Consider the following 8,513-nt stretch of genomic DNA (forward strand, 5'->3'; position numbering starts at 1 on the left):
TATATCCATATATACATAACATAAACGACAATAACGCAAATTTGTGTTATTTCCCAATTGAATGTGAAATAACACAAAATTGCTTTATTTCGTTTCTCGTTGAGCAATAAGACCAACATTTAAACTTAACAATTGAGTAATAAAGCAAAATAGTGCACATATGTAGTTAGTCGCGCAATTAAATTTGACAAAAAGTAGTACATGAACAAGTTAAATGGACGGATTTGTAAGTATACAATTTTGAAAGTGCCCAGCGTTGCGGCGGTCCGCGTTCGCGCTCCGTCCCGCTCCACCCCGCGCTTCCCACGTTCGACGTCGCGCTCGCGTCCCCCGCCCCCACCCCTCCTTTCGCAATTATGCACTGGTGGAATTATAACCGTTAAGAAGAACGAAAAGTAATAAAATAACACTAGTTCACTTCTGAAACTGTCCAAGGAATTCGTTGGAAATAAAGCAAAACTCAGATTTTGTTATTATTTCCCATTTAAAAGTGAAATAAAGCATTATTTCATTATTGCCGTTTGTGTTAAAAATTGTATTTATTAACCGAANAAGCATTATTTCATTATTGCCGTTTGTGTTAAAAATTGTATTTATTAACCTAATTTGTGAAAATTTTAAATGTGAGCTATGTACCTGTATGATGGAAAATTCTTTTGATAAAATAAAATAAAATAAAACTTTTTAATATACAACGCTTTTATAAATGGACTAAAAAGTAGAAAATAATATTTCTCAATCCCACAGAATTTGTCTTGATAACTTTTGATTTTGAAATTTTAGCAAAAATCATTATAAACGAATAATGACATTGAAAACGAAAAACGTGGAGCGCATGCAGTACAAAGCATTCGATTTCATTGACAATAGTCAAACTACATAACATTCTACAGCGAAAGTACAAATTTGAGATCGATTTTAATCGGTCGTTATTCATATGCCCACATACATACATATGTTACTTTTCATATCAATTCAAGTGTATTACATGCGCCTACGCTTTTCATTTTCAATGTCATAATTAATGACTTTTGCTAAAGTTTCAAAATCAAAAGTTATCAAAACAAATTCTGTGGGACTGAGAAATATTATTTTCTAATTTTAGTCCATTTATAAAAGCGTGGTGCATTAAAAAGTTTTTTTTTTTTTTAATTTATTTTCTACTTTTTAGTCTTGTCTGTATAAAATTTTGCAATAGATACTAACTAAAATAATTCAACTTGCAGTGAAAAGAGAGCAGAAGACTATGCAAGCAAAATGTTGTTAGCTCACATTTAGGGCCGTTTTCTCATCTAACCTTTAGTTTACCGGCCACTTTATCGTCTCGATATATGAGTTTTCGTTTTCTCATCAGCGCATTAATTTATAGAATCGATAAATTGTTGCTCACCTGATGTAACCTTTAAAAATCTGTACCCAACTTTAAATTTTGGTTTGGTTTTGGTTCATGGGTCAGATATATTAGATATTTCAACCAAGGTTTTGGTTTTTGCTAACAGTTGCTCATGCTCTGTATTTGCTTATGCTGCATTGCCAACCTTTGAAATTTTATGACAAATCTAGTGAAGTTTCACTCTCGGAAATGTAGTGAAGTTTCACTCTACGGAATACAAAATGTATTTTTACCGGTAAGATAAGAAAACGAAAACACTTTAAAGTGAGGAACAATTTATCTGCCCTGTTAGTAAAGGCAACTTTACTGCTTACATTAGAAAACGGGCCTTAGTATATGCCTACATATGTAAATACATACATATAGCAGCAATTAATTTAATTTAAAGAAATGGCGTGTCGTTCATTTCCGCTGTAGCGTATGTAGTGGATATTTTTAACTTCTTCTGGCGAGGCGACATCTATCTCTAGAGTTTTTCTAATTGTATGTCTCTGATATGATACCTACGACGAGGTTTATATCTAGACTAGGTTTGCCATAAATACCTTTGCTATATTTATAGTATATGGTGGTCTGGACCTACGCAAGTTGATAGAAGCGTTGTAATAATAATAATAAATTACAGCAAAAAAATTAAGTGTGCGAAATGAGAGGAACGAGAGAATTATGTAGCAATTCTAACAACAAAACAACTAGCACGGGGTCGCATTTATCTTTCTAATGCTTTTTTTGCAAAATATATACATGGGTTTCGACGTTGCATGTTTTGCAGCGATATTAAATCATGCCTCGCTCTGCGTATATGGTCCCAGGGCGATTTTTTGCTTTCACGCCTTCATGTCGAAAAGCCACAAAACCTGATTTTTCACAGCGGCCAATTTTTGCGAAATTTTCATTTAAACTCGCTATATCTCAGACGTTTGTGTATCGATTGATTTGAAATTTGTATACAATAAACTAGATATTATTCTAAAGAAGATGAGTCTATCCACACTTCTTAATACTTATTAAAACCAAAATAGCGAAAATTTTAACTTTTTTATAAAAATTAAGAAGGTGGTTTATACAAATGCAAAAGTTGTGTTATGAAGTTTAAAATTTTTGTTTTATTTTAATGCAGCATTATAGACAAATATATACGGAAATTTTTGCGAAAGTTTCATGTTTAGAGAACAAGTAGTTCTAAAGTTATAACAATATTATGGTGACACCCACGAGCGGGCGCTCGCCTCTAGATAACAAATATTTTTACATAGCACATGTACAAGTAAATTTGGAAGTGGTATTAAGTGAAATGTTGAAATTTATAAATTTGTCAGTGTAATATAACTTATTAAAGCTCCTTGTTATAAATTTAATAGACATACATACAAACATAGTGAAAATAGCACAGTATTACAATATTCGCAATGTTTTAAATAATAAATTTTTCCTAAATTTTTCACGAAAATACTTTTCATTTTTTAACAAAAACCATATGCATACAATTTTCAAACTTCTTGCAAAACTTAAAAAAAAATGGTACAAACTTTCATCAAAATTTTGAAAAACAGTTTTTAGAAAAAATTCAGTATGCAGTGTTGTAGCCCATTCAATTTTAGTGAATAAAATGCAAGCTTCAAGTCGCTTCAAATTACTTTTGATTTTTAGAATTAGTTTCGCAAGGGTGTTACATATTTTCTTCCATGAACAAAATGTAGTTTTGCATGGAAGAAAACCTTCAAGAAAAGAATATCAAAAATCAACGCAATTTTTAGCGACTTGAAACATGCACTTTGTAGCACTGAAATTAAATGAGCTTCAAAACTACATACTCAATTTTTTCCGAAAAATCTGAATCAAAAGTTTGATATATACATAGATGAAAATTTGTAGAATTTTTTAAGTTTTGCAAAAAGTTTGAAAATTTAATTCGTATGGTTTTTGTTAAAATATGAACTATATTTTCGTGAAAAATTAACGAAGAACAATCACTGTACGAATAACTATTTTGACTATGTATACAGTTACATGCAAACACATGTAGGTTTTTTTGTACAAGGAGAAAATATCGAAAGCCTGTTCCCCCTAGTGGGGAACTTTAATCTGAAATAAAACTCTATCTATGTCCACTGTACCGTATCTCCCCCGTACCACCGTAAAGTATTTCGTCGGAGGGCGGTTGAGCCTAAGCTCGATCGTACGTTCCTCTTCTGATGCAGGTAGGTAAGTAAATACCTAAGTTTATAATAAAGGACTTTAATAAGTTATATAACACTGATAAATTTATGAATTTCAACATTTCACTTAATATTACTTCCAAAATATTTGTGCAAGTGCTATGTAAAAATATTTGTTATCTAAAGGCGAGCGCCCGCTCGCGGGTGTCACTATAATATTGTTATAACTTTAGAACTACATGTTGTCTAAACATGAAAGTTTCCCAAAAATTTCCGTATATATTTGTCTATAATGCTGCATTAAAATAAAATAAAAATTTTAAACTTCATAACACAACTTTTGCATTTGTAAAAACCACCTCCTTAATTTTTATAAAAAAGTTAAAATATCCGCCATTTTGTTTTTAATAAGTATTAAGAAGTGTAGTTAGACTCATCTTCTTTAAGATAGTATTTAGTTTATTGTTTACAAATTTCAAATCAATCGATACATAAATGTTGTTTCCCATGTATAGCGTTGACAANTTTTGTTTTTAATAAGTATTAAGAAGTGTAGTTAGACTCATCTTCTTTAATATAGTATTTAGTTTATTGTTTACAAATTTCAAATCAATCGATACATAAATGTTGTTTCCCATGTATAGCGTTGACACATTAAGTTAAACTTTTGGCAAATAAAATTAAACTCTGGGCAAATAAATTTAATAAAATTTGGCAAATAAATGTAATCTTGTGCCAAAAAAAATTAATATTTTGCCAAAAAAATTTAATCTTTTGGCAAATAAATTTAATCTGTTGGCAAATAAAATTAATCTTTTTGCAAATAAATTTAATCTTTTACCAAATAAAATTAAACTCTACTGTAGCACTGAACAGTGTTTAAAAAAGTAAAAAATACACTAAAAAACTGCTGTTGCTGTGCTAGCATGCATTTTTTTAACTTTTTTTTTTTACTTTTGACGCTTCGCTTTACTGCGCCAATATCAAGAGTTAACTTAACCTGCAGGATAGCTGAAAAGTATTTTTTTACTTTTTCCGTTCTGTTGATTTGACTCACTTTCAAACAGTTCTGTCACAGCATAGTTTCAAATATTCGTCAAACTATCTAGCACACTTTATTTCACCCAAACCATGCATTCTGGCCAAATGGGTTAAAAACATCTAAAATGCTACAAATATTTAAAAAAATTTAATTTAGTTTCTTTTAATTTAATTTGCCATCGTTTGCTTTAAGGAAATAATTGTAAAAAATATTTTAAGATCTCAAATATTTAAGATATCTTTTCAGATATAGTAGTCGAGAGATCTACCTTTAATTTAAGCCAGGAAGGTTCTACCACCTGTGGAGGGAAATATGCATAAAAATTTGCCATCATTTAGTTTAAGATAGAAATGGTAAAACATATTTTAAGGTCTCAAATATTTAAGATACCTTTTCAGATATAGTAGTCGAGAAATCTATGTTTAATTTTAGCCATAAAGGTTCAATCACCTTTGGTTTCTATGCTAGAGCTTCTAAAATATTGCAAAAACCGCGATTTTTTAACACTTTGACTTGGTTTTTTTTCAAAATCTGGAACTGATGGATTCGATTTCAGCACAAAAAGAATCTGTCAAAACTGCTTAAACATTTGCCGTGCCAAAATTTGTATTTTTATTTTTGTNATCTGGAACTGATGGATTCGATTTCAGCACAAAAAGAATCTGTCAAAACTACTTAAACATTTGCCGTGCCAAAATTTGTATTTTTATTTTTGTTGCTGTCCATTAATGGAATATTTAGTTATCAAACTTTAGTAGTATAATTACGGTGACCATCCGTCCTTTATTTTAAAGGACAGTCCTTTATTTTAACCCCCTGTCCTTTATAATTTTTGTCAAACTAAAGGACGCCATTTGTCCTTTATTTCTTAAACTGTCCTTTAAATTAGCTTTGGATTTTGCAGAGGTAAATTTTTAAACATAGAATATGAAAAAATAAAAATGTCCATAATGAAACAGAATGAAAACCTTCGTCAGTTTGCTTCGCACCCCACTTAAGGGTCACGTATCCTTGATAATACTGATAAGGGGAAATTTATGTAATTGAAACAAAAAAAGATTAACTAATATTTAGACATTTTCCCAAAAAAATTAATATACTTTGAGTAAAATTCAGCACAGGGAGTGTTGTGCCCAGGATCGTGTTGCACGCTAAGATTCCAGATGCACTGAAAAATAACAATAAACCTCCGCTCAATTATGATAAACGCATTGTAGCAGCAAAGGATGGCGAAGTCCTTTATAAGGATTTGGTTTCATTTTTCAGAATCGGTTAAAATCCGGTTATAGCGCCATTCGAGAAGAGGAACTTGTACAATTTAATAAAATAATTAAATGTCAAATACTTGATCTAAATTGCCATCATACAAGTTGTATGTTCGTATTCTAAAATCATTGGGAAAAATGTCCTTTATTTTACGTTCGTTAATATGGTCACCGTTAGTATAATTCTCAGTTCGAAATTGTCCACCCAAACACTTTCTTAAATATGTCTTATTATTTATTGCTAAAATGAAATGAGAAAAGTTATCAAGTCAATAAAAAAAAATTTAATAAAAAGAAAAACACTGGCCACGATATACTTATTTATTAGGTAGTTGTGCAACGAAGTCAGCTCCGATTTGTTTTTTTCCATATGGCATACGTTGAATATCGACAACTCTAAGAAAACATGTTAAAACATGTAAAGGATACTTAAGTATCCGAAAAACAACGATTTTAGTTTTTCACTGGCTACGTTACACTAAACATTTGCGTTACATTTCATTACGACTTAATAGGAGGTCTAAATAACTTTTTTAGTAACTTGGATGGTATTTTGTTAAACTAATTTATTTTCTATCGTTCAGGACTTTATCAGCCGAAATAAACAAAGCATTAGGTTTTTGTACTTTTCCTTGTTTTAGCATTGAAAATTGTTTTTAGGTTCGTGAAAATCTTTCGACAAAAGGACCAAAATATTGAACACAAAATGCTTGGACATCGTAATCACCAATATGTACAATATTAAAAAAAAAGACAAAATCGGCCTGGTTTACTTTTCTGTAGAATTGTAGAATTGACCATATGTATTAACATATGTATATACATGTACATATATATTTATAAATAACATATTTCTATGTACAAAGACAAGGTACGCTATGGACATGTTTTATATTTATACATACATATGTACCTAGGTATATGCTAGTGGATTGGTTCCCCCGCTGCAGTCAAAGGCAAAGTAAGAAACATATCCCTTACATAGTTGGCGCAGTTATTTGGTGTTACTGCTGCTACACTTTCTGCAATAACTCCCACAAGTTGTTGACCTCCAGGTCCCCCCAAAAATTTCTTTGGCTATGTTCTTAATTTTTGAAAACGCTTTCTCCACCGAGTTCAGCATTGCTGAATAAGGTGGCAAAAATTTTACCCTCATCTCAAACGAACGCGTCAAATCTTGTAGTTGTCTGGATCTATGAATTTGCGCATTATTCATTATTAAAACAGCGTTTTGTGGCGAAGTCAGCTTTTCGTTTAGCTCTCGCAGAAAATCACAAACTAGTGCGGCCGTAGTCGTTTGAGAGGTAATAATGTTTGTATGGATGATTCCAGCACTGTTGAGGGCTAAGACAAAATATACTTTGCGACCTTTGACCATGGACACGGTCACCACGGCTCTAGAACCTATCGTTGAGCGTTCAAGAGATCTTCTCCGGTGCAAATTGAACCCACTTTGATCCATAAATATCAAATGCTCACGGTTTTGTGGGACAGATTGTGTGAAGCTCAAGTCTTCTTTGCTTTTCGTTTCTTCTTTGCTCAACCGTGTCTTCATTATTCCTTCCATCATTCTCAATAGAAGCCTTCTCAAGTGTTATTTTCAATTTTCTTAATCCATTATTTATAGTAGTAGCACTTACAGAAATATGCTGGTTGTCGAGTTTTTTTTTAACCGTGTTGCCTGAATTTTCTTCCACGAATCTTTCTGTTAACTCATTACGTTAGGAGTTAGCTTTTTGGGTCTATTGCCCCCGCGTCGCGTCAGCTCGAAGTTCGCTATTCTGCCTTGAATACTTGCGGATGATACTCTTCCCAGTACACCTTTTTACGCCGGCCTTCTCAGCTGCTTCTTTGACGGAGAACCCTTCTTCATAAAGATTGATCAGCACCTTTTTCTTCTCAAAAGGAACCTTATCATAGTTGCCTCGCCTTCTTCTTGGTGGACAAGGGGAAACGGATGAAGTAGGAGTAGAGTCTAAATCAAGTCGCCTATTACTAATGCGAGGCGCTCTTCTCGGTACGATGGGTGAACCAAGATCACTCCCTGAGTCACTCATTTCAATATTGATATTGAACGAGTTCAAAAATAGCGATCAACAAACCCTGCAAATGCAGCTTTTGAACAATTAAACGGCAACATGAGCTTTGTATATCATACTAACAACTTTAATTTAAACAGGTAGTTTCTGGTAAGTAGCCGTTAGAATGCTGACTATGTTTACGGATGCCAGACGTACTCATTTTTTAACTCTTGTACTGATTTTATTCATTTCTTCAATCAGTACGCTAATGTCCTGATTTTTCAAAATTTGTACTGATTTGTACTGAATTTTCAATTCAAACAAAATACTTTAAGATTTTCTTAAGGTTTTTACATAACGTTGTAACTTCCTTAAACTGTACTGTAAAAAATAAGAAGAAAATAATTTAATTTTAGTTGCCAGGCTTCAGATAATGTTTGATATGCCCAAGAAATTCTTCTTCTTCTTCTTAATTGGCGCTGTAACCGCCTAAGCGATTTTGGCCGAGTCCAAAACAGCACGCCAGTCATTTCTCTTCTGTGCTAACTGACGCCAATTGAAAATGCCAAGTGAAGCCAAGTCCTTCTCCACCTGGTCTTTCCAACGCAGAGGAGGCCTTCCTCTTCCTCTGTT

This window comes from Rhagoletis zephyria, unplaced genomic scaffold (assembly GCF_001687245.7).
Source record: "Rhagoletis zephyria isolate East Lansing unplaced genomic scaffold, Rhagoletis_zephyria_1.1 Rzeph_scaffold_01470, whole genome shotgun sequence".
In the NCBI taxonomy this organism is placed as follows: Eukaryota; Metazoa; Arthropoda; class Insecta; order Diptera; family Tephritidae; genus Rhagoletis; species Rhagoletis zephyria.